Source organism: Ascaphus truei, chromosome 1, assembly GCF_040206685.1.
Source record: "Ascaphus truei isolate aAscTru1 chromosome 1, aAscTru1.hap1, whole genome shotgun sequence".
NCBI classification, from domain to species: Eukaryota; Metazoa; Chordata; class Amphibia; order Anura; family Ascaphidae; genus Ascaphus; species Ascaphus truei.
In genome coordinates, this window is record NC_134483.1 from 277,135,227 (window position 1) to 277,158,319 (window position 23,093).

Below are 23,093 nucleotides of genomic sequence, written 5' to 3' on the forward strand. Positions count from 1 at the left end.
GTGTGCTTCGGATTGTTGTCCTGGAAGAAATGGTGACCATCCGGGATCTCGCGTGTGATGTATTCTACAATCTCAGGCACAATTTTGTCTTGGAAGAAAGCTTTATTCATGATTCCTATAACAAGAAAAGAAAAGTGCTCAAAAAACTGCACACTAGTACAGTACAGTGCATAAGGCTACATTATATTTTATATATTTTACCTTCAAAGATGTCAATGCATCCTGGTCCACGCCTAGAGATGGCACCCCACACATGCATATTCACTGGTTGTTTTGGCCGCGGCTTCATAGATATGCGACCTTTTTTGTGGAATGCAAAGGTGGCAAATCTCTCCAGCGATACAGTAGACTTGTCAGTGAAGATGCAAACCTGGAAAGTTTCCCCACTGTTGATCCATGCCTAGACCTGGACCACTCTCTTGATTTTGTTAACGTCCCGTATCATGGGGTACGTTCTGTAATGACAAGGAATAAATAATTTTAGCGGTACAGTACAGTTTTTTAAACAACACTTTTACCTCCTGTACTGTCCAGTACTAACCTCACACGTCCATATTTCCATCCAATTCTGCGTCTCATCTTCTTTATGCTGGTCTCGGATACAGTCAGATTGTGTTTTTCCTGCAGAGTGTATTTGACCCTTAATGCACTCTTCTCATCATTCTCCTCACTTATTTTGTCCACCAGAAGAGTTGTCTCCCTAAAATGTAAAGAAAATATATTGTTTTATTAATATGCAGCAATATAAAATGTATATAAATATAATGTTGTAATATACAGTAAATAGAAATATACAAAAAATGTATACTGTTGTACTGTAAATATAAATAGACAAACTATGTTGTAATATAAATCAACAGAAATAACAACAGTAGATACAGAACTGTACTGTGGATGTACTGTACTGTATGAACAGTACAGTACTGTATGTAAATGAAAACAAAATAGGGAATATAATGCTCACTAAATCAATAATGTGGTTGTAGTATGGTGGTGCCTTACCCGTCTAGGTTGACGGTGGGTGCAACTGATGAGCTGAGATGAACCTGAGTTAACAACAGCTGAGAAGTGAAGGCATATTTATTGCCAACGCCTAGCAGCTAGAAGCTCATTAGGAGTGCACTCCTTGGCAATTAAAACTTAACATTTAATTAATAAGTATAATAAAATAGGTTCTTAACATAAAGTGAATATAATTGACTACATATAATGTACTTAGGCGAGAGGGAATGGGGAGATGGTAGATGGCCAAGGTATTTAGTAGGGTATGTTAATGCCCAAAATTGGTTCAGCAAAAACTGTTAATACCAAATTGGCCTTGATTGGGGAGTGGGTTACTTTGCTGTGAATGCTCAAAGGTGCTTCCCCTGTATAAGTGTATTGTGCGTCATGTGGCGTAGCATACCGATCAAACCAACCTGTATTGATATAATACACTGGCGACACACTGTGGAGTGGTCTCCCTACAATGTACAGAAAAACAATCCGGTAAGTTACAGTGCAGTAGGCCACAAGCACAGCACATCATTTGGTGTAAAAATAGTATACAATGAGATATTGTTCTATAAATATGCAACAATATAAAACATATATATACTGTTGTAATATAAATATACCGAAATAACTAAAATATTAGATACAGTAGAAGTAGTAGGGAGGCATACATTATGTCAAACTTTTTTTGACAGGTGCCACGTCCTCTTTTGGCCTAAGCCCGCCCCCTTTTGGCCATAAACCAGCCCCATGTCCCGCCCCTTCCGTATCCGGTCCCGCCCCTTCCGTTCTGGCCTCGCCCACTGCGCCAATTTTTTGAGGTTGACGCCCCCTACGCAAAAAAAACGCGGTTGACACCCCCTAAGCCAATTTTTTATTATGATGTGTATTTTTTATTCTTTTTTTGTGATTGGTGCGTACTGCTGACGTAGATTGGAGGGGGCGTATACATACGCAGGGCATGTCCGGGCATGTTTATAGGCGTTTAGGGCATGCCCGAACATGTTTTTTTTCATCCGGGGCAAGTCTGGACATGTTTATTCTGAAATAACGCAGTGCGCGTGTCAGAAAATTTCAAAAGACGTTGAAAAGAGGGCATAGCAATTTTTTTAAATTCAGACAGAATACTGCTTTAAGAGGCTAAACCCATCATGTGTCAGGGTGGCTGAGTGGTTTAAGGCGTTGGACTTAAGATCCAATGGATGTATGTCTGCGTGGGTTCGAATCCATCCCCAGACATAAAACAGGCAATAAAAATATTGACATTACGACGTTACAGTGTATCCTTCCTTTGTATACTTCCAGCTAACCATGGCCGTGTCATCATCTAGGAAGTCTAAAGATGACACATCGTATTGCGTTGAAAAGGCATAACCAAAAAGTTCATCAGGGCTTGTTACAATACTTGTATTTTGTAAATTAGTCTTTTGACCGAATTTACCCCACAAAGAATTTAGAAACAGTTTAGAAATTTGTCTTTTTGCCGGGTTAATGTCTATTTTATCAGCGCGTAAACGTATACCCTCTTTTGAAAAATACTCGCTGATGTATTTTTGTTTTTTGGCATCGTCTGTATACCAGCTGGGGTATCCAGATGCCTCCGGTTTGTCCCTGAGGTGCACCTTAATGTATTTAGCAAACAATTTGTCTGTATAATGTTCAAAGTGCCAAATTTCAAACATTTTACACAACCGGTACCCTTTCTTCAACGCGGCCTGAATTTCAACTGTACACCACGTACCGGTCAATGAGCGCTCCTCATCCGTATGACAGCAAGGCGTCGTCTGGTTGGTGACGGCACATGTGCTGCATAGTGGAAACATGAGTTTGCCATTCATTTTAACAGGAAGGATGGGGAAAAATAAGTCTCTAGGCGGATAGACTTTTACTTTAGCAACCCCAAAGTACCTGTCAAAAGAGAAAAAATTCTCATAGATGATCTTAGGGTGACTGGTGGGATACATTTTGGTTTTGTTGATAAAAGGATACAAGCTGGTAAAATCATAGTAATGTATACTCTCACCTGGCGCCGCTTTGTGGTACAGCTTAATAGCATTTGTACGGCTGCCGTAAAGTGCATCAAGGGGATTCATGGGTTGTGGAAAATCACTTTTAAGTAGAAACATCTTCAGATCCGTATCGGTTTCTAACATGTGTTTCCACTCATGCTCCCACAGCTCACGCACCGCATAGCCACATTTGGTTTTTAGAAAATGTGTTTTGATGGCTGTTTTATGGTACAATTGACCATATGTAAGAGATGTAACAGTGTTTGTATCTTTTTCATTGTAACACATGGGACAGCCATGGTAAAAGCAGCCGTTGAATTCAAAGGCTGTTTGAACACCATTAATCACCGCATAACCATCCAGAAAATAGTTACCCACCTTCTTTTCACCCCCCCTTAAAGCATGTTCTATGACTATATTCTCCTTGTAAGACACATACAGTAGCCACTGAGTGGCGGGCGTAGAGAAGCGTTTTTTTGTGATGTTGTAATTGTCAGGGGGTACAATGGCGATGGTGTTACTTGGTAAAAATTTGAGCCGAAACATAGCCATGCACACAGAGGTGATGGTTGTCAACTGAAAGGGGTCCATATTATAGACATCTTCCTCACCAAGCTGGGACTCACGGTCGCTCATTACCGTATGCTCTGTCATTTCTATGACACTGTTTCTAAAGCAGATACAGGCTTTCTTCAAAAATTTTACATCCTCAATGCAATAGCTTTTAAGCTCAGCCTGAAAGTTGAAATCACAATGTTTGTTCGCTTCATACCATGTCATGAACCCCGTTTTCTCGTCGGCCATCATGTACTGGGGACCGTAATGCTCTATAGAGGGCATAGAACCGCTGTAATTTTGATTCTGTACAGTGTTAAAAAAGTGTATGAAATGTCCTTTACTGCCTGTAAACCCCAGGGCCTGTGGCAACTTGCTGAGTTTCATGGGGAGGAAATTTAAAGAGTCGATAAATCTGATATTCAGATCAGGTATTGTTACACATAATAATTTACCGCCTTGTGTTAGTAATTCTATTTTTATCTTCTCTTTAAGCAGCTGTTGCACCACAAAATAGGAATCGTAACAGCCGCATTATGTGCGATGAAAGTGTAACCCCTAAAGGGCTGGTCTATGAATTTTTTTACAAAATCATCCAAACACTCTGGACCCTGGAACTCCCAGCCCTCAGTGCCGTCTAAAGGACGGGCACGACCTTTTTCTTCATCATTCTTAAAGGCATGGCGTAGACATAATTTGGTATGTGTACGCCCGTCTCCTGCATGCACTCAAAGTCATAAAAAATGTAGTTGTCAGTGAGGACCGGTGGTTTGTATGGACGCATGTATCACAGGTGATTGTCAAAACTGACGATGTAAGCATAACAGACTCTACACTGAAAACCTCTGCATTCCTCATGATCGTCATCTGTGTAGCGACCGCAATTGTCGCAGTATTTCTTGCGCTTACAATCTATTTTAGCAGCTTGGGCTAATTTCTTGTGCTCACTCAAACAATCCTGTGAACGACAAAATGCCCGAAACATAGGGCACCTAGGCATGTCTCTTATGACCTCAACACAATTCTGTCTGTGGCATGATCGGCAAAAATAGCGGCATGAATGGTTATTTTTGTGAGCGAATGGAGTATGACAAAAATCGCAAAAGTAATTGGCACCGATGAAAGCGTTTATTTTTTTACACCAAAGTAATGGGTGTCTTCATGGTATATAAATAAAACCCGCTCTTTGCAGGGCTCACTTGTATTAAAAAACTGCCATTCGCCACGATTGTGGTAGAACACTTTAATGGTTACATTCAAGTGTTTTTCAAAGTCGGGTATGTCGCTAAAACTGACTAGACGATCATCAGGAATACCCAGGGTGCGATGTATCAAACGTGCTTTCTCCAGTAACACCGCGTCAGCCGTATCTCTCTTTTCTAACAGGGCACAAAGACTGGCTGCTAGACCCAAGTTATGGCTGTCGTTATTTAAGTCAAAGAGTAATTGTCTTTTTTTGATTACTATGCGACTGTAAGGCGTTGAATTAATGCGTCTACGGTGCATCACACCACCAACTCTGTTCTTAACAGTTATGACCAATAGTCTTAAAGTACCGTCACCAAGAACCTCAGCGTTGCTTTGTAACATGTTTGCCACATGTTCCAAAAACGTCTCAGCGCTTAAGGTGTCCTTAGAGCGTTTAATAGAGTATAAAGCTCTATTTAACGTGTCACCGTCTAGACGTAATTGCACCATGTCATGGGGTCCTATGTCGGGCAGTAGTCTATTCAATGTACACTGTATAGAATCATGTACCGCCTGTAATGCCACTGAAAATGATGTTATTCGATCAAGATTTACAAATTGAAAATGTTCAAAATGTTCCACAGCATTAACATTTTGTCGTACTCTTTGGTACTGCGTTACACGTTCCAAAAATACAGAATGATCCACCGCATCATTAGGGGGCTGTATTATCAGTGGTGTATGTATTTCAACACTATTTTCAACCGGCAGTACAGGGATTTCAACATTAACTTCATTTACAGGCGGCTCTGACTGTACAGAAATTAATGGCAGTATACCCCTCTGGGGCTGTTCGACCGCAATTAAGTTGGGGCTCATAACGGTGGCCGATAAATCACATGTGCTAACGGGCGTTAATGAGCTTTCTTGGGTGTGTTCTGGGGTGGTGTCTACAACATAATTTACCTGCTGGCCGCTCTGCGTGTTTCTGTTTAACGTGGGTTGTTGATCTAAGCCACGGCCCACCATATTTAGTCATGAATTGGTTAGTAATTGGGCCCCGATGCTAAATACAGTCGTTAAACGAAAAAGTTTTGGTTTGAACGCCGGCTCCATACACATGTTGCGTTCGACCTGAGGCACCCAACAATGTGAATACAGTTCACGCATGAATGCGTTGATAGACCTCTTTACATCCCCCCAAAAAAGGTATTCAGCGCAACCCCATCTCTCAATGTCAGATTCGTCCTCTATACACAGCGTTGTCGTGGCATTCGGGTGTGTATTGTCAGTACACGGTGTTGTTGTTATTACGTCGTGTTTTATGTTTTGGTTGTTGGCACTTAAATCCCCCTTTAGCTGCATTAAACCTTGTGAAATATCTCGCTTGAACGGCGAAGCCTTAATAACAATACTTTCAAGCGCTCTAAATCGCGTTCATGCTCTTTCACAAATATCAATATTTTCAAGTCGCTTATTACATTTTCTATAAGCCGATTTAAATCTATCCAAAAAACAAAATGGTTATAGAACCATCGCCAATAATGCGGTGTATCAATGTCATTAATCATCGTGCAGTTAACTGACTGACCTTTCTGCGCCCCATGATCATTGTTTGTGACAGTCGTGATGTCCTGTAAAGGAAACCCTTGGCTTTTACTGTTTGTGACCGGTGTGATGTCCTGTAAAGGAACCCTTCGTCTTTTAATTGTTGGCTGTGCAACAGCAGGGTCATTTACACGTGGGCGTCTGCCAAAGTCAATTCTACGCAATATATTTTCCAACTGGGCTTGTTGCAGGCCTGATACAGGTGTTGTGTTTATGCGTGCTGACTCACCGCCGGTGGTACGCGAAATGATATCAGCCGTTGCTGTTGGGGAGTTCAACATTGTAGCAGGTGGTGGTTCGATTGTAACAGTAACCGTTGTTGTTGGTCGCTTTACACCGTACGACGCTTTTGATGTGCTGGGCTGCTCATTGTCGTGTGCTTGGTTACATTTGTCAGGAACACGTCTAGTGGCTTGTCTTACGGTCGTCTTTGAGGCTAAAAACATCAACAACAAAAAAATACTGTCAGCTCATTTCATTAATAGATTAAAGTCCTGACAGCTTGAGGCTCTATGGTAGTACTACATTACACAACACCACGTATATAGTTGCTTGAATGGCTCAACAACACAATATACTCACCAGGCTTTTCAGGTTGCGGGGCCCGTGGTTTCTTGTTCTGGATTTGCATTTCAGCGGCGATTTTTGGGCTTCTAACGCTTTGGGGCCGGTGCATTTTTGAAGCTGTGAAAATTGGCCTCTTTATTAAAAAGTTTTATAATAGACAGCATCATTTAAAAATAAAAAATAGCTACACAATTATTGTGTCTGCATGATCCCTAATGCTGGCTATAAAAAAAGTGTAATAAAATGAATAGAAACACTCTCTTAGTCCACTTAGATATATAATTACAGCCGTAATCTATAAAGTTTTAAATAAGTTCAAAACATGTCTATAGTGTTAGTTTTAAATATAACAGCGATACATTGTCATACATACCCCGTTTTTGATTTGTCATTATGGACGGTTCAGGGCTGTGCTGTTTGGTCGAACATTTGACAGAGCGTATATAGCTGCTTCAAAAGCTCAACAACACAATATACTCACCAGGCTTTTCAGGTTGTGGGGCCCATGGTTTCTTGTTCTGGATTTGCATTTCAGCGGCGACTTTTGGGTTTCTAACGCTTTTGTGCCGGTGCATTTTTGAAGCTGTGAACAATGTCCTCATTATTAAAAAGTTTTATAATAGACAGCATCATTTAAAAATAAAAAAATAACTACACAATTATTGTGGCTGCATGCCCCCTAATGTTGGCTATAAAAAAATGTTTTGAATATAACAACGATACATTGTCATACATACCCCGTTTTTGATTTGTCATTATGGACGGTTCAGGGCTGTGTGGTTTGGTCGAACATTTGACAGCGCGTACACCGTTTTCCGTACCCGCCTTGGTGGGCGGGTTTAAAATTAAAAAAATTAAAAAAAGTATCTGCATCCGTTTTTATATAAATACGCACCATCGGTGACTGGTTTTACTACTCGCCATTCTAGATCGTTATATAGAAGCGTATAATCGTCATTAGCCACCCGCTCGGCTTGAAGTGCAGCAGCCAAAACTACATGAAAGAAAATTACAAAAAAAAATAAAATAAATAAAAAGAATATATTTATATTTTTTTAAAAGTGTATAAAAACAGTCTAAGCATTTAGTATGTTAGCATAATAAAATAGCGCAGGCTTAAGCGGTCTCTGTAGATTCTTACATTCTTGGTCTGCCTCTGTGGAACTCCCCTGTGTATTTTCGGCAATATTTGTTTGGAAGCGGTCAGCCTGTGTGTATTATAAAGTACAATCAATTCTAGGCCTTTAAATATTATCATTAAAATGCCTTCAATATAGTCTAATAAAAAATGGACAAAAAACAAAACAGTCAATGCTATTAAAATACACTAAATATCATGATATAAAAAAGATGATACTATATTATCACGGGGGCCCCTTTTTAGAAAAATAAAATACATTAAATGCTACTTTGAAAAGACATATATGAATAAAACAATACACTCAATATACGTTAATAAAAAAAAAGGCCCTGTATATTACATAAAGACTACATAAAAATACATTCAATGCCATTAAAATACACTAATTAGCAGTCTATAAAATAATATATCAAGGGTTTAGGTATATTATATCACAGTTTTAGGTATAATATATTACGGCCTTAGGCGCTACAGGATGTACTATATTATCAATTGGGCCACTTTTTAGAAAAAAAACATTAAATGTTAATTTGAAAAGACATATATGAATAAATCAATACACTCAATATACGCTAATAAAAAAAAGGCCCTGTATATTACATAAAGACTACATAAAAATACCTTCAATGCCATTAAAATACACTAATTAGCAGTCTATAAAATAATATATCAAGGGTTTAGGTATATTATATCACGGATTTAGGTATAATATATTACGGCCTTAGGCTCTTCAGGCTGTTCTATATTATCAACAGGGCCACTTTTTAGAAAAAAAACATTAAATGTTAATTTGAAAAGACATATATGAATAAAACAATAGGCAAGGTATTACATATAGAATACATAAAAACACAATCAACATCACAACATAAAATAATATATTACGGTCTTAGCCGCTATAGGCTGTACTATATTATCACATGTGTAAACTTTTAGAAAAATAAATACGTTATCTGTTATTTTGAAAAAAAGACAGACATGAATAAAACAATACAATAAATATTATGTTTACTCACCATGGCCGTTATATTCAGAGCACTGCTAGGCACAGCCTGGATAGATGGGCGCTCAAGAGCAATGGAGTTAGAGGCAGAAGAATTTCAAAGCAACCTCTTACATAGTTTTTTTCTTGAGGATCTAACACTTCGTAGCTCCACCTTCAAGGGCTAGGGGGGGTCTGACCACTCCTCTTGAGGCTGTCTTGTTCTTTGTTTAATAGTTTTAATTATTATAAGGTCTGTTTATAGGCAACACTTCTGGTTTATTAAATATATATATATATTATTTTTTTTGCTCTAACTTATCTATATTATCAAAGTGCTGTAAAAGACCATAAAAATAAAATAAACCGAGACATTGTTGGCATTGTATAATATAATTAGGCTTTTATTAAACAGTACATATCAGACACATGTTTTTTAAAAAAAGGCATTATATATTTTTATAACAGGCCACACATTTCTGTGTACAGTCAATGTGTACATATCGCCGCTTTAAATGGCTCATACGCTTTCTCACAAAATTAGCGACTATGCGGTCATTTTTTTTAAATCACTAGTGAAACTTTTTAAGATCTCTTCAAATGTTAAACCTTTACACATATGATGAATGAAAAAAATACAAAATTCACCGCAGACAGACGACAAAGTATCTTGCAACTGTGCATTCTGAAACGTTATGTGTTTCACGTTCGTATTTAAAAATTGTAAAATTTCTTTAGGAAAGAGTTCACTTTTTGGTGATAATCCGTATGAGTCGAAAAAATGTCCAGAACCATCTGTATCAAAAAAAATCGCCAACCAGTGCTTACCAGGACCGTTATGAGGATGTGTATTTATGATGAAACCTGTGGGTGCACTTGTCAGCGCGCGACAGGGTAATAAATCGCAGGGGTAAACTCCTTGAAACAGTCCACGGGTGAATCGATCGGCGCTTAAAAGCTGCGTTATTTGAACGGTATTCATTCTTTTTTTATTCAGAGAAAGTCATATAACACTTCTCTTCTCTGGTTTATCTCAATAACGTTATCAAAAACGCCGTACACACAATAATATTAACGGTTCTATCCAGAGCCCTTGAAAAGCGTATTTCAGCCCTCAGGTTTCCATTGCGAATTCGTGAGAAGTGTCCACCGCGCTCCTGATCAGGTGACAAATCAAACGCAAACAGCGTGTACCCCTCAACATACTCTTCACGATTAATGAGAAATCCAGCGTCTGCATTTTGTTTACCGGCAATTTGTACCAGTGCCATGTATTCTCTAATAGAATTAGCATTCTCAAAGTCTGGTTGAAACGGTTTTGTCGGTATTTGTTCGCCGTCTAAATACAGTGCTGCAAAATTCACATGGTTGTGTTTGAAACAAAGGGGTTTTTTATCGTAAGCACCAGAAAAAGCGTCATTATCAACGAATCCTATAATGACCAGTTTGGGTAACTGTCCCAAAAACAGGTTTTCTAGATTGCATACGCGGCTTCCGACCGCGATGCTATAAATTTTCATCCCCACATGGTCGATAGTGTATTTTGCGTTGCCGTTTAAAAGCCCCTGCGCATGACCTATGCGCACTGCCGGCGCAATTTGCACCCTTTTGACAAACAGCGATACGTTTAGAATTTGAATCTTAAATGGCTCAGCCTCAGCAGACATTAATCAAAATGTATCTTTATTTCTAGTGGGTTTAATTTTTAAGTCCAGACCGTTCAGTATAAGCTTCTCTTGAAAAAATATATCGCTATGTAGATGGCCTAGTAATTCAACGGCTTTACCACGCTCTGTCATTTGGGAACGCTTTGTAAAGCCCTGGTTATCACCCCCTGTGCGGGTTTGGTGTTGCCCCGCTGTATCCTTGTAAAATAAGCCGGTGGTAAACTGTGTGGATAATGCATCAGCGCTATAGTTCAGAATTGTTTCAATATACGCCCGATATGCGTACAGATTATTGGATTGTGATATGAGTCTGTCAACCAAAGTCACATCTAACTGATTGAAAAGCGTTGCTATCGGATAATTGATTAGACTCACGCGTGCTCCATCAGCAATCGGTGTATTGTCCTGTTTGACGATCTTACACGTAATGTAAATCAAAGTATTATTGAGGTCGAAATAATGTTCCCCGCTGCCAGCGATATAAAATTCCAACGGAGCCGTTTCTGAAAGGGCGGCCAACGGCTGTATTTCCACATACAGACTTTTTTCTATGCTCGTCTGTGTAGGCTGTATTTCAAAGATATCCAGTTCAGATTTAGCGCATTCTATGGAGTTGGTGTGAATAAACGCCATGATGAAATAACTTTTTTTTGTCTTGTCAAATGAATCAAAAGATGTCGTTTAAGTTCCGTCGTGAGGTTTTTTTCTTCTTTCTGACGTTGCGACTGCTCTTTTTGTTTTGATAACGGGTTGTGCTGGGTGGGAATGCAACGCTGCGCTTGCGTTTGCCTTTAGCACTGCTTCTACTGATGTACACGAGACCGGACCCATCTTGTGCTGCACCGCCCATTTTATTCGTCACCGCGGTTGAAACACGCCCTACAACGTCTCTAGCGATATTTAGTGCTGCATTTTTTACATGAGGTTTTACAATATCAAAGCCGCGTCTGAATAGCGGCACCGCCCGCCTAACCAGACTGCGGAAAACGCCTGCTAATCCACGGCCGTACATATAAGGGCTCCCATGAAAACCCTGTAAGCCATTTCCTGCTTGTGCCCTATAGTACATACTGTAAACCTGTGGTTCTCCATAATTTTTAACAGCCACCATGTTGCCGGCCCCTTCAATACAAAGAGCCTTTGCGCTGACGAAAGTGTAGTTTTACAATGGACTTCCCGTACTTGAGTGAGACGTTCTTATTTTGGTCGTTCTTTATCTCGATTGTAATGCAGTCGATGTGATATTTACTGACGGGTATGTAATCAGGTTTTATGTAGCGCTGCGTAATGATATCATTATTATTGCCGGTGATTTCAACGGTACGCAGTAGTGGGACAAAACTGTGCCCTACGCGTTGATGCATAATGATGTCGGTATAAACAAATATTGTATAAAAGCCGTTTTTTATATCTGTACATATTTTAGCCCTTTTTTCAATTTTATCGATATTATTAGAATCCAGGCCTAGAATGTTCATCATACGCTCTGAGGCTGTAAAGCGTTGTGTGCCCACAACAGATACTGTTCTTTCAAAGTCGTCTTATTTCAATTTCACTTTGCTGATGGCCATCGCCTCATTAATAGACCTAACCAATTCATTAATATCACTATAATACCCCGATTTTACCATGAAATTTGATTTAATTGCGTTTAGCGGTGATACATGTATTGTGCTGTCTGGTGCCGCGTTCCATATCTGCGGACTTAGTTGTGTTACAGATACGTTACCGTCCACGTTTTCAAATGTATTCCAAGTATGTGGATACTGTATTTCTGTTAAAGCAACCTCCCATTCACCTTTTAAAATAATGGGCTTGGCTAGTTTTGTCGTATAATTAGAAATGTCATTTTGGGGGAACGTTTCGTATGACGCATTACTAGGCAACGTTACATAAAAGGCAATATCCTCCATGGCGACGTATTTTTACAAACGAGTTAGTTGTGCTTTTTCTATCCAGCTGTTGAATTTTGTAGGGTATCCCCACCATTTAACGTAGTAGACGATTTTACGTCTTACGCTTTTTTGTTTTAATATCTTCTCAATTCTGTAAACGCGATTTAAATTCTTTGGTATTTTTTGTATCTCTTCAGCATAGAATGAGCCTTCTATGGCATCACCAGCGTATCTGTAAGCTTATACAGAGGTTTTTTTTCCGCGCTGGTTTGTATAACGAATAGACATCTTGATCTGAAAGATAATTTTTGACCGTTGCATTTGAAATACCGTATTTTTGTGCTGCATTATTTAAACTCTGTATGCCGCCAAAGGAACCTGGCGTTTTCGGCGTGTAATATATTTTTCGGAATTGTGCATCCGTTTTTTTTGAGCTTGTGTGGCTGTGCATTTTTTAATAGTGTTTCATAAAAAACAATATAATGTTTCTATGGTGCTTTCAGCCTCTGTTTAAAGCGTTACTGATATCCTGTTGAAACTCACATAAGACATCACACAGGATAGCCTTTTAACACCTCAAGTGTTTGTCTGGCCTGTCATTGAGACCCCCCCCTCTGTCAATGAGGATACTGATTCAAATGCTATCCCCCCCCCCGCATTTCAAAGCAATTCAAAGTCTTTTGAAATGCCTTATTTACCTCTGTCAATGAGGATGTTCACACAACACATCTGTTCTCAATTAACAACGACTGTGTTTGTCTATCTTGTCATTGTGTCCCCACATCCCTCTGCTAATGAGGAAGTTAATTCAAATGCTATCCCTCCGCAATTCAAAGTCTTTTGAAATGCCTTATTTTCTTTTTCTTTTTTTTAACTTGTAAATACGCCTTGTAATTAATTAATGCTTGAACCTGTAGCTTTTAAAAATAAAATAAATATTTTTGACTCTTTTACAATTGTGCTTTTTTATTTTATGTATACCTGTTACGGCTTACACATGTACAGACTCTATACAAATAAAAAATATATAAAAAGAGATTATGCTCATAAAGCAGTATTCTGTCTGAATTAAAAAAAATGCTATGCCCCCTTTTCATCGTCTTTTGAAATGCCTTATTTACTTTTTTACTTGTAAATACGACTTGTAATTATTTCCTGCTTGAAACGGTTGTAGCATTTAAAAATAAAATAAATATTTTTGACTCTTATACAATTGTGCTTTTTATTTTTATGTAGCCCTGTTGCGGCTAACACACGTACAGACTCTATACAAATAAAAAATATATAAAAAGAGTTTATTCTCTTAAAGCAGTATTCTGTCTGAATTAAAAAAATGCTATGCCCCCTTTTCATCGTCTTTTGAAATTTTCTGACATGCGCACTGCGTTATTTCAGAATAAACATGTCCAGACTTGCCCCGTATGAAAAAAAACATGTTCGGGCATGCCCCAAACGCCTATAAACATGCCCGGACATGCCCCGCGTATGTATACGCCCCCTCCAATCTACGTCAACAGTACGCACCAATCACAAAAAAAGAATAAAAAATACACATCATAATAAAAAATTGGCTCAGGGGGGTGTCAACCGCGTTTTTTTGGCGTAGGGGGCGTCAACCGCTGTTTTTTGGCATAGGGGGCGTCAACCGCAAGTTTTTGGAGTAGGGGGCGTCAACCTCAAAAAAATTGGCGCAGGGGGCGGGGCTTAGGCGAAAAGGGGGCATGGCACCTGTCAAAAAAAGTTTGACATAATGTATGCCTCCCTACTACTAGTAGATCTACAGTACACAATATATTGTCCTATTAATATGCAGCAATATAAAACTTATACATATACTGTTGTTATATAAATATACCGAAATAACTATAAAATGAGATACAGTAGATCTACAGTACACAATATATTGTACTATTAATATGCAGCAATATAAAAAATATATGTATACTGTTGCTATACTGTATAAATATACCAAAATATCTATAAAATTAAATACAGTAGATCTACAGTACACAATATATTGTTCTATAAATATGCAGCAATAATAAAAATATACATACTCTATACCATTGCTATACTGTATAAATATAGCGAAATAACTATAAAATTAGATACAGTAGATCTACAGTACACTATTACAGTACACTAGTAGATCTACAGTACAATATTTTATAAAACAATTAATTAATTTAGTTATATAAATATACTTACGCGTTAGTTACCGTTGGTGTCCTTTTGCGTTCTCTGGTTTTTCTGTGTGCATGATAGCTCACGGTGGTTGCTGGCACAACGATGCCAGAAGTAGTTAACCAGCGTTGGATAGCAGCAATTCGGTGTCCGCTCGTGCACATCTCCTTAATTCGCATGCTGAGCTCCTTTGAAATCTTTTTAACAGGCATTGCTGCGAGTAGAAAGAAATACAAACACAAGAATGTATATTCGATGTTTAGTCGATGTGTATTCAATGTGCAGTGAATCCACAAAATGGATAGTGTATTTATACGGTAATGACTCACATTAGAATACGCCCACTTTCAACACCTGTACCTCGTCGCCATGCATAAAAGGTTACACACTTTGCATTACCCACCACTCGATGATCTGTATCTGAACTTGCCCTTGTCCAGATACTGCATTGTGCCATCTGCTTCCATGGATCAACCCCGATTCTACGGACGCTGGAACCCACTCGCCTCTGCCGTGCCTGTCATGCAGAAAAAGCGAAAAGCGGCAGCCGTTTCCACGCCAAGGCCAAAGTGACAGGCTAAGGCCAATAAAGAAAACCTTCTGCTGACTCCAAAGGCTAAGGGTTTTAATAGACGTCAGCCTTATTATGTCAAGAAGAAATACGGTGATGTACACTCAACGCAAAACAAATAGCAGCCAACTCATCGAACCCGCAGACCGCTTCCTCCCATACGCTTCGACGACTCTGCCGACGCTCTCCCGGAAATCTTCAGCCCGTCTTCTCCACTACTCGTCCTCGACGCTGCCGCCGCCCTCCCGGAAACCCACAGGCCATCTTCGCCAGTTCTATTCGACGACGCTGCCGCTGGTGCCTCTGAAATCCACGGGTCACTTTCTCCTTTGCGCTTAGACGACTCTGCCTCTTCTCGCCAGGAAATCCAGAGGTCACTTTCTCCATCCCTCTTCGATGACGCTGCCGCTTCTCCTCTCCCGGATATCCACAGGTCATCTCCTCCACCCTTCTTTGACGACGCTTCTCTCCATGGAACCCCCATCTCATCCTCCGTAGCACCCATCCACCCTGATGTCCACAGCATGCTATGCCCAAGAAGCAGCTCGTTAGACCGGATGCTGAATTGGGATAAGTGTGGATATCCCCGGGAACTCTATTGTGCTGGCAAAGATAGATCTGCTTCTGGAGACCATGCTAAATATGGAGCAACGGATGCTAAATATGGATCAATGGATGGATCGACGGATGGAGAAGATAGAGGCTGACATAGCGGGGATACATAATTTGCTCGGAGTTCATGCCCCTGTATCCCCGACGCCAGAGCAGGAGGGTGGCATGGATGTGATGAATGGGATCATCGACCACCTTCCATCACCAAGCGCACCCCCTCCACCAGAAGATTTTGTGTACATGTATGCCGTTGAGGAGGAGGATAACATGACAACCCCGTCAAGACCACGCCAGGAGACAACACGGCGACCAAAACAGAAGGAAAGCTTCCTCCCAGACAACCTACCCTCGCCCGCCGCCACAAGCACACCCGCTCACAGAAGACCTACATTCGCTTGCATCGATACGGTGCCCGACATCATCCTGCGCGATATGCCACCGGCACTCAGGGAGAAGTATAGGGTGATGAGTGCTGGTGCACCCCACAAGTATGCCTTGTTAATTTTTAAGCACCATGTGTCCTACTTGATGTACTGCGACTGGGCCTTCAAAGTGAACTACGAAGGAAATAGCGTAAAAAAGGCGCTTCCTGACAATTTAAGAAAGACCATTCTGGATGAATTGCGGCGCTTTTTTTCAATTACAGATCCTGTAATGAAAGGCATTCGAGACTGCATTAATGGCATTTTGCGCCATGCAAGGCATCGGCCATGGACGGACAATCTGGTGGGGTACGCATTTGCGTGAGTGTTCAACTGTTGTAAATGTTTGGTAAATGTTTTTTTCCAGTCCCCAAGGGCCGCAAACAGGCCCGGTTTTCAATGTTGTCCTCGAGGACTGTAGTGGTGCAGGCCTGACTGACTGTTCTGCACACCATCCCACGGTAAATGTTTTGACTTGCCGTTCTTTAATAAAGGAGATGTTGCGTTTTGTATATTTTATGAATAAAGATTTTTTTTTAATCACAGGTAAGACCATACTGTTGTGCTGAACTGTACTGTACTGTACTCTACATGTTTTGACCTGCTGTACTTAAATAAAGGAGATGTTGTGTGTTTTAATTTGTATTAATAAATAAATGTTTGTATTTACTGTACACAAGACCTGCACAATTCCAGTCCCCGAAGGCTGCAAACAGGCCCAGTTTTCAAAGGTTACCCTGAAAACCGGGCCTGTTTGCTGCCCTCCAGGACTGTAGTGGTGCAGGCCTGACTGACTGTTCTGCACACCATCCCACTGTAAATGTTTTGACTTGCAGTTCTTTAATAAAGGAGATGTTGCGTTTTGTATATTTTATGAATAAAGAATTTTTTTTTATAACAACATGTGACTGTAAACCATACTGACTGACTGTAAATGTTTTTACTTTCTGTACATAAATGTTTTCACTAGCAGTAAACCATACACCTGTTGATGTTTTGAATTGCTGTGCACTTAAAATGTTTTAACATTGTACAGTATTTGTAAATAAATGTTTTTGTACTTACTCCACCAATAAAAGAACATGCTGATTTGTTTTAAATTGTTCCATTGTCTCCTTTGATACTGTAACAAAATACAGTGTTTCTAGAATGTACACTACTGTCCAGGCATACTGTGCTGTATACTGTAGGCATGCTCTGTACTTCACATCACAAGAGTATTAAAAAAAAAATAGAAGACACATACTGTACTGTACAGTATGTACTGGTACTGTATAGAAGACACATACTGTATGTACTGTAATACATGTAGAATAAATGCATACTTTTTATTTTTCCGGGTTTATTACACAGTATATATAAAAAAGTATTGTATACTGTACGGTCGGAAAACATCAGCATACTGTTTCAGGTATTCTATCCTAATCAATAACAACGACCACTAAACTGTAGATTTCGGTATGTGGTTTTTAAAATCCGATTCAGCAATGTGCAGGCATTGTTACACAAAGCGATATTATCCATCGAAATCCCTCCATTTGCCGTTTTCTTTTCTGAGGAAAAATAAAAAGAAAAGTTTTACTGTAATGGTCAGTCCCCTAAAGAAGTTCCCAGTCAGTCCCACCAATAATTTTCTCGGGGGCATCTTCTGTTCACATGCGCATGCGCCTACCGTCCATGTGATGACACGCATATGCGTTTCAAGAAGGTTCCAATGTGCATGTGCCTAGCGTTCCACCAATTGTTCAGTATCTGCAGTACTGTAGAAGCCGCTCAGCCAATGATATTGCTCACAGGAGAATCGCTTGACTTTTGAATCGCACCGATATTGATATTTTCAAAATAAAAAAAAAACAGAAAAAAATATGGCAACATTACTCACCATAGAATTTCCGAATCAGCTGAAGCCGGCGTCGGGCCACTGCCAGTCCAGTATTCTTGATCATACACGTTGACAGTTAGCATTTGGGACTACTACATCTGTAGTCAGCTGATGAGGTTGGCAATCGCTTAGGTACATGCAAGCTTGCTCGAAACTGCACGCGAAATCCGGCTCAGGCTGCAGGTATCCGGGCGTGGACAGACAGCAAGGGTTGTCACTGACGGTCGGACTGTTATTGGAAGCCGGTGCTGGTGCATTGCTTGCCAGCGACTATCGTTTCTTAGTTGGTTTTAACATGACCTTTCGCTTTTTGCCGTCTGCATGATCATAGATACAGGGAAAAGCCGGTGATACACACCAATACCCTCCAATAAATTTGGGATCAATACGATAAAAGCATGGATCGCTACATAACCATTGCATGCTTCCACACATGAGGAGCTGGTGGAAATTTGTAAAAGTCATAGTTTTCGATAAAATACTGAGAAATTTGAACAACTGTTGCCATCTTATCTGTTGCATTAATCGCGGCCCATATCAAATACGCGTACATTCTGTCGGGTTTTTGGAAAACGGTCTGCACTTGAACACTCATGGCGGCGGGTCTCTGGAGAATAACAGAAACTGGTCTTTGTGTTTCTTTAATATGAAAAGCCTCAATTGATACATTATTGTAACCTCTTCCTTCAGTCCCAAGGCCAATTTACAATAGCACACTGTGGTATCTTTTTTAAACGAAACACCTGCAAGTCGACACATTACTGAAGCGCATGCGCATTACAATTCATGAATATCTGCCATCTGGCGGACACGCGAAGAATTGCAACCTATTAAATCCGAACCATTCTCAATAAACGCATGAACCGCGCATCAACCGCGCATGACCCGCGCATGACCCGCGGCTGAGAAAGCAACATGAATGCGGCATGCACCCGGTGATGTGCGTAGCATTCGGAAAAAAACCCGGAAAAATGCGGTGATGTTTTAGAATAAAATGGGTCGCAGCAGTATGAACTTCTTCCTCAGTTAACCAGTTGTTCATTAATATGGAGGTTGTGGCTTCCTCCTGCGGCACTACTATTGAACTTTATTCTTCCCTGGTAAACACAGAGGCAAAGAATTGGTTTAATACCTCAGCTTTTTCCTTATCTCCAATAATCTGCCTACCCATCTCACACTGAAAGGGTCCTATATTTTCTTGTCTCATTTTTTTGTTATTAAGGTACTTAATGAACTTTTTGGGGTTGACCTTACTTTCTATTGCAATCCTTTTTTCTTTATCCATTTTTGCTAATTTGATTGCCCTTTTGCAATTTTTGTTACATTCCTTATAATTCTGATACGATGTCTCTGTCCCTTCTGACTTAAAGAATCTAAACGCCTTCCTCTTCTTGTCCATTTCCTCCCCTACCTGTTTATTTAGCCACATTGGTTTTGACTTATTTCTTTTATACTTATTACCCAAGGGTATACACTGATAAGTGTGCTTTTCTAACAAAGTTTTAAAGACTGCCCATTTATCTTCTACATTTTTCCCTGCAAAAACATCATCCCATTGTATTACTACTAGATTAGACCTCAGTTTATTAAAATCTTCCTTTCTAAAGTTTAAAGTCTTTGTTGAACCCAAGTAATCTGTTTTTTTGACAATTTATTTCAAATGAGACCATGTTATGATCACTGTTACCCAAATGTTCCAGGACTTGAATATTTGTTATTACTTCTACATTGTTTGATATGACCAAATCTAGAACTGCCCCTCTCCTGTCACGTGACCCTGAGACGTCATTTGATGCCGGAGAGCAGGTAAGGGAGAGGGCGCAAGCAGGGAGGGAAGCAGGAGGGGGGAACGCTAGCAGGATAGATTGTGCATCCCTGGACTAGCTTGCGCAGTAGTGCAGCCGCCATGTTAGGGAAGTGCACATGCGCAGGAGATTGCAAGCAGCGGCAGCCATGTTAGAACATGATTCGCAGGGTAACTAAAAGTCCCATCGTACACTGCAGTCTGGGATCACATGCAGGCAACCAGCGAATAGGGCAACTTGGATCCTCTGAGGTGAAGTTGGATACATTTGGCGCGCTTAGTTCACACTTGCCGTTGGAGCAAGGACAGAGAAGGGGAAGGGTCTGGGTGTCAGTGACACCCAGACTAGACCAGATTATCCCTTATTTGTAGATCCAAGATAGGCCCCACTCACATAATCAGATTGTGGCTGCTTCAGGGAAAAGCCCCTAGTCAGGGACCTTTCCTCAGTACCAGAGCAAAAAAAACGAATATCAGCTCCAGAAACAAAAAGCGCCATAGTGGGCGTGAAACATGTGGGAGGAGAAGTTTTGTCATTTTATGTAGTTTTCATTAAAAACTTTTTTTAACCTTCAATTCTGGTGAGTTCCCCAACTTCTTTTCATAGCAAACGGTAGTCCACTCGATAGTCCGTGTAGCACTACCAAACACACTTTTGGGTGGGCCTTGACTTTGGGTAAAAGGACATCAGGGTATTGGTGGCAAGCACCCTTTGAACTGTGGGGACACTCAGGTGGTGTATTGGGGTTGGGAGTGCTGTATACTGTGTGGTATAGGAATACGTTATACATGTGTTCAGTAAAACCCGTTATTACATACTTGTGGTGTGATCATTGTTGGTATTAGTTCTTGTGCGGGGATCATCCCACTGCGCTGGGATCCCTAACACGTGGAGGCGCTGCATCAAGGCAGCCAGACAGGCTCCCAGAGGCGGAGGCTCAGGCATTCTGACAGCCAGACAGGTAATGGCTGTACCGGTAACCTCTTTAGTCAGGGGGAAGGACGGCTACATAAAATGTATCTCAATAACAATTTAAAAAGTCAGATTTGGCAGGGATGTAGACATGGGATTTCATAAAATGAACATTTCTTAAATGTTAAAACCCTACAGAATTATCAGTGAAAATGTGTTGTTATGTATGTATGTATGTATATATGTCTTTATTTATACAGCGCCATCAATGCACATAGCGCTTCATAGTAGTAATACACGTGACAATCATATAAATACCAAATAATACAAATAACAGATTATGGGAATAAGTGCTTCAGACATAAAAGTAATATTTAGGAAAAGGTGTCCCTGCTCTGAAGAGCTTACCATCTAATTGATAGGAGGAACATTCAAATAAAGTAGGAGGGCATACTGGTAAGTGCGTCTGCAAGTGGCCAAGCTTTATGTATCAGGTGTATAGTGTTAGCCACGGAGCTACTCATATGCTTTGTTAAGCAGGTGTGTTTAGGGTGGGTTGTAAAGGTGGATAGAGAGGGAGTTGGTCGGGTATTAAGGGGAAGGGCATTCCAGAGGTGTGGGGCAGTCAGTGAGAAAGTTTAAGGCGGGAGAGGGCTTTGGATACAAAGGGGGTAGAAGACATCCTTGAGCGGAACGCAAGAGTCGGGATGGTGCATAGCGAGAAATTAAGGCTGAGATGTAAGGAGGGGCAGAATAGTGTAAAGCTTTAAAAGTAAGGAGGAGAGTTGAATGTGTGATACGGGATTTGATAGGAAGCCAGGAGAGGGATTTCAGGCAGGGAGACGTTGACAGATTTAGGAAAGAGTAGAGCGATTCTGGCAGCAGAGTTTAGGATAGATTATAGGGGAGATAGGTGAGAGGCAGGAAGTCCGGACAGCAGGAGGTTACAGTAATCGAAACGGAGAGAATGATGGCCTGTGTCAGAGTTTTAGCAGTCGAGCAACAGAGGAAAGGGCGAATCTTTGTGATTTTGCGGAGGGAAAAATCGACAGGTTTTAGATACATACTGAATGTGAGAGGAGAAAGTGAGAGAGGAGACGAGTGTGACCCCTAGGCATCGTGCTTGTGCTACTGGGTGTATGACAACTTCCAACAGTAATGTGGAAGGAGGTCGTGGAGCCAGGTTTGGGAGGAAGTATGAGGAGCAGGAGCTCTGTTTCTGCCATGTTAAGTTTAAGTCAGCGGAGGGCCATCCAGGACGATATCATAGAGAGACATTCAGAAACTTTGGTCTGTACAGCAGGTGTAAGGTCAGGGGTTGAAAATTTAATTTGTGTGTCACCAGCATAGAGGTGATATTTGAACCCAAGAGATGTCATTAGCTCACCTAGAGAGAATGCGTACACCGAAAAGGGGAGAGGTCCCAGGACAGAGCCCTGGGGTACCCCCTCTGAGAGGTCGATAGAGGAGAAGACAGTGTTAGCAGAAGAGACGCTGAAAGTATGATGGGAGAGGTAAGAGGAGATCCAGGATAGAGTTTTGTAACAAATGCCAAAAGTATGTGAAGGAGAAGAGGGTGGTCCACCGTATCAAATACTGCAGAGAGGTCGAGTAGTATGAGCAGAGTGTAATGACCTCTGTCTTTGGCAGCATGGAGGTCATTAGTTTTTTTTAGTGAGGGCTGTTTCGGTGGAGTGAGCAGTAAGGAAGCCAGATTGTAGAGGGTCTAGAGAAAAGGTGTTGAGAAAATGGAGCAAGAAAGAGACATTCAAGGAGTTTAGAGGCAAAAGGCAGGAGGGAGACAGGTCGATAGTTAGAAAGACAGGTAGGGTCAAGCTTGACGTTTTTGACTAATGGTATGACTGTTGTTATTAGTTGTAGGACCTGTAATTTTTTGTTGTTGTCCATTCCTTTTCACACATACATGTTCCCTTTTGTATTCCTAGTTCTTTTAGTTCATTGAATATATTTTGAGATCTCTGCTTTTTATAAATGACCACAAGTACATCATTCCTTACATTCGGTTATTCTTTATTTTTATTGTGTACCAATAATTAATGATACCGTACTGTACATATGTTTGTATATGCATGTAATGAT

The 23,093-nt window shown here is 40.5% G+C and overlaps 1 protein-coding gene across 1 annotated transcript in view; it reads left to right on the plus strand.

Annotated features, from left to right (window-relative positions):
• CORO2A (coronin 2A) overlaps window positions 1-23,093 on the plus strand; it is a 425,741-nt gene that overhangs the window by 300,722 nt on the left and 101,926 nt on the right. The window lies entirely within an intron of this gene.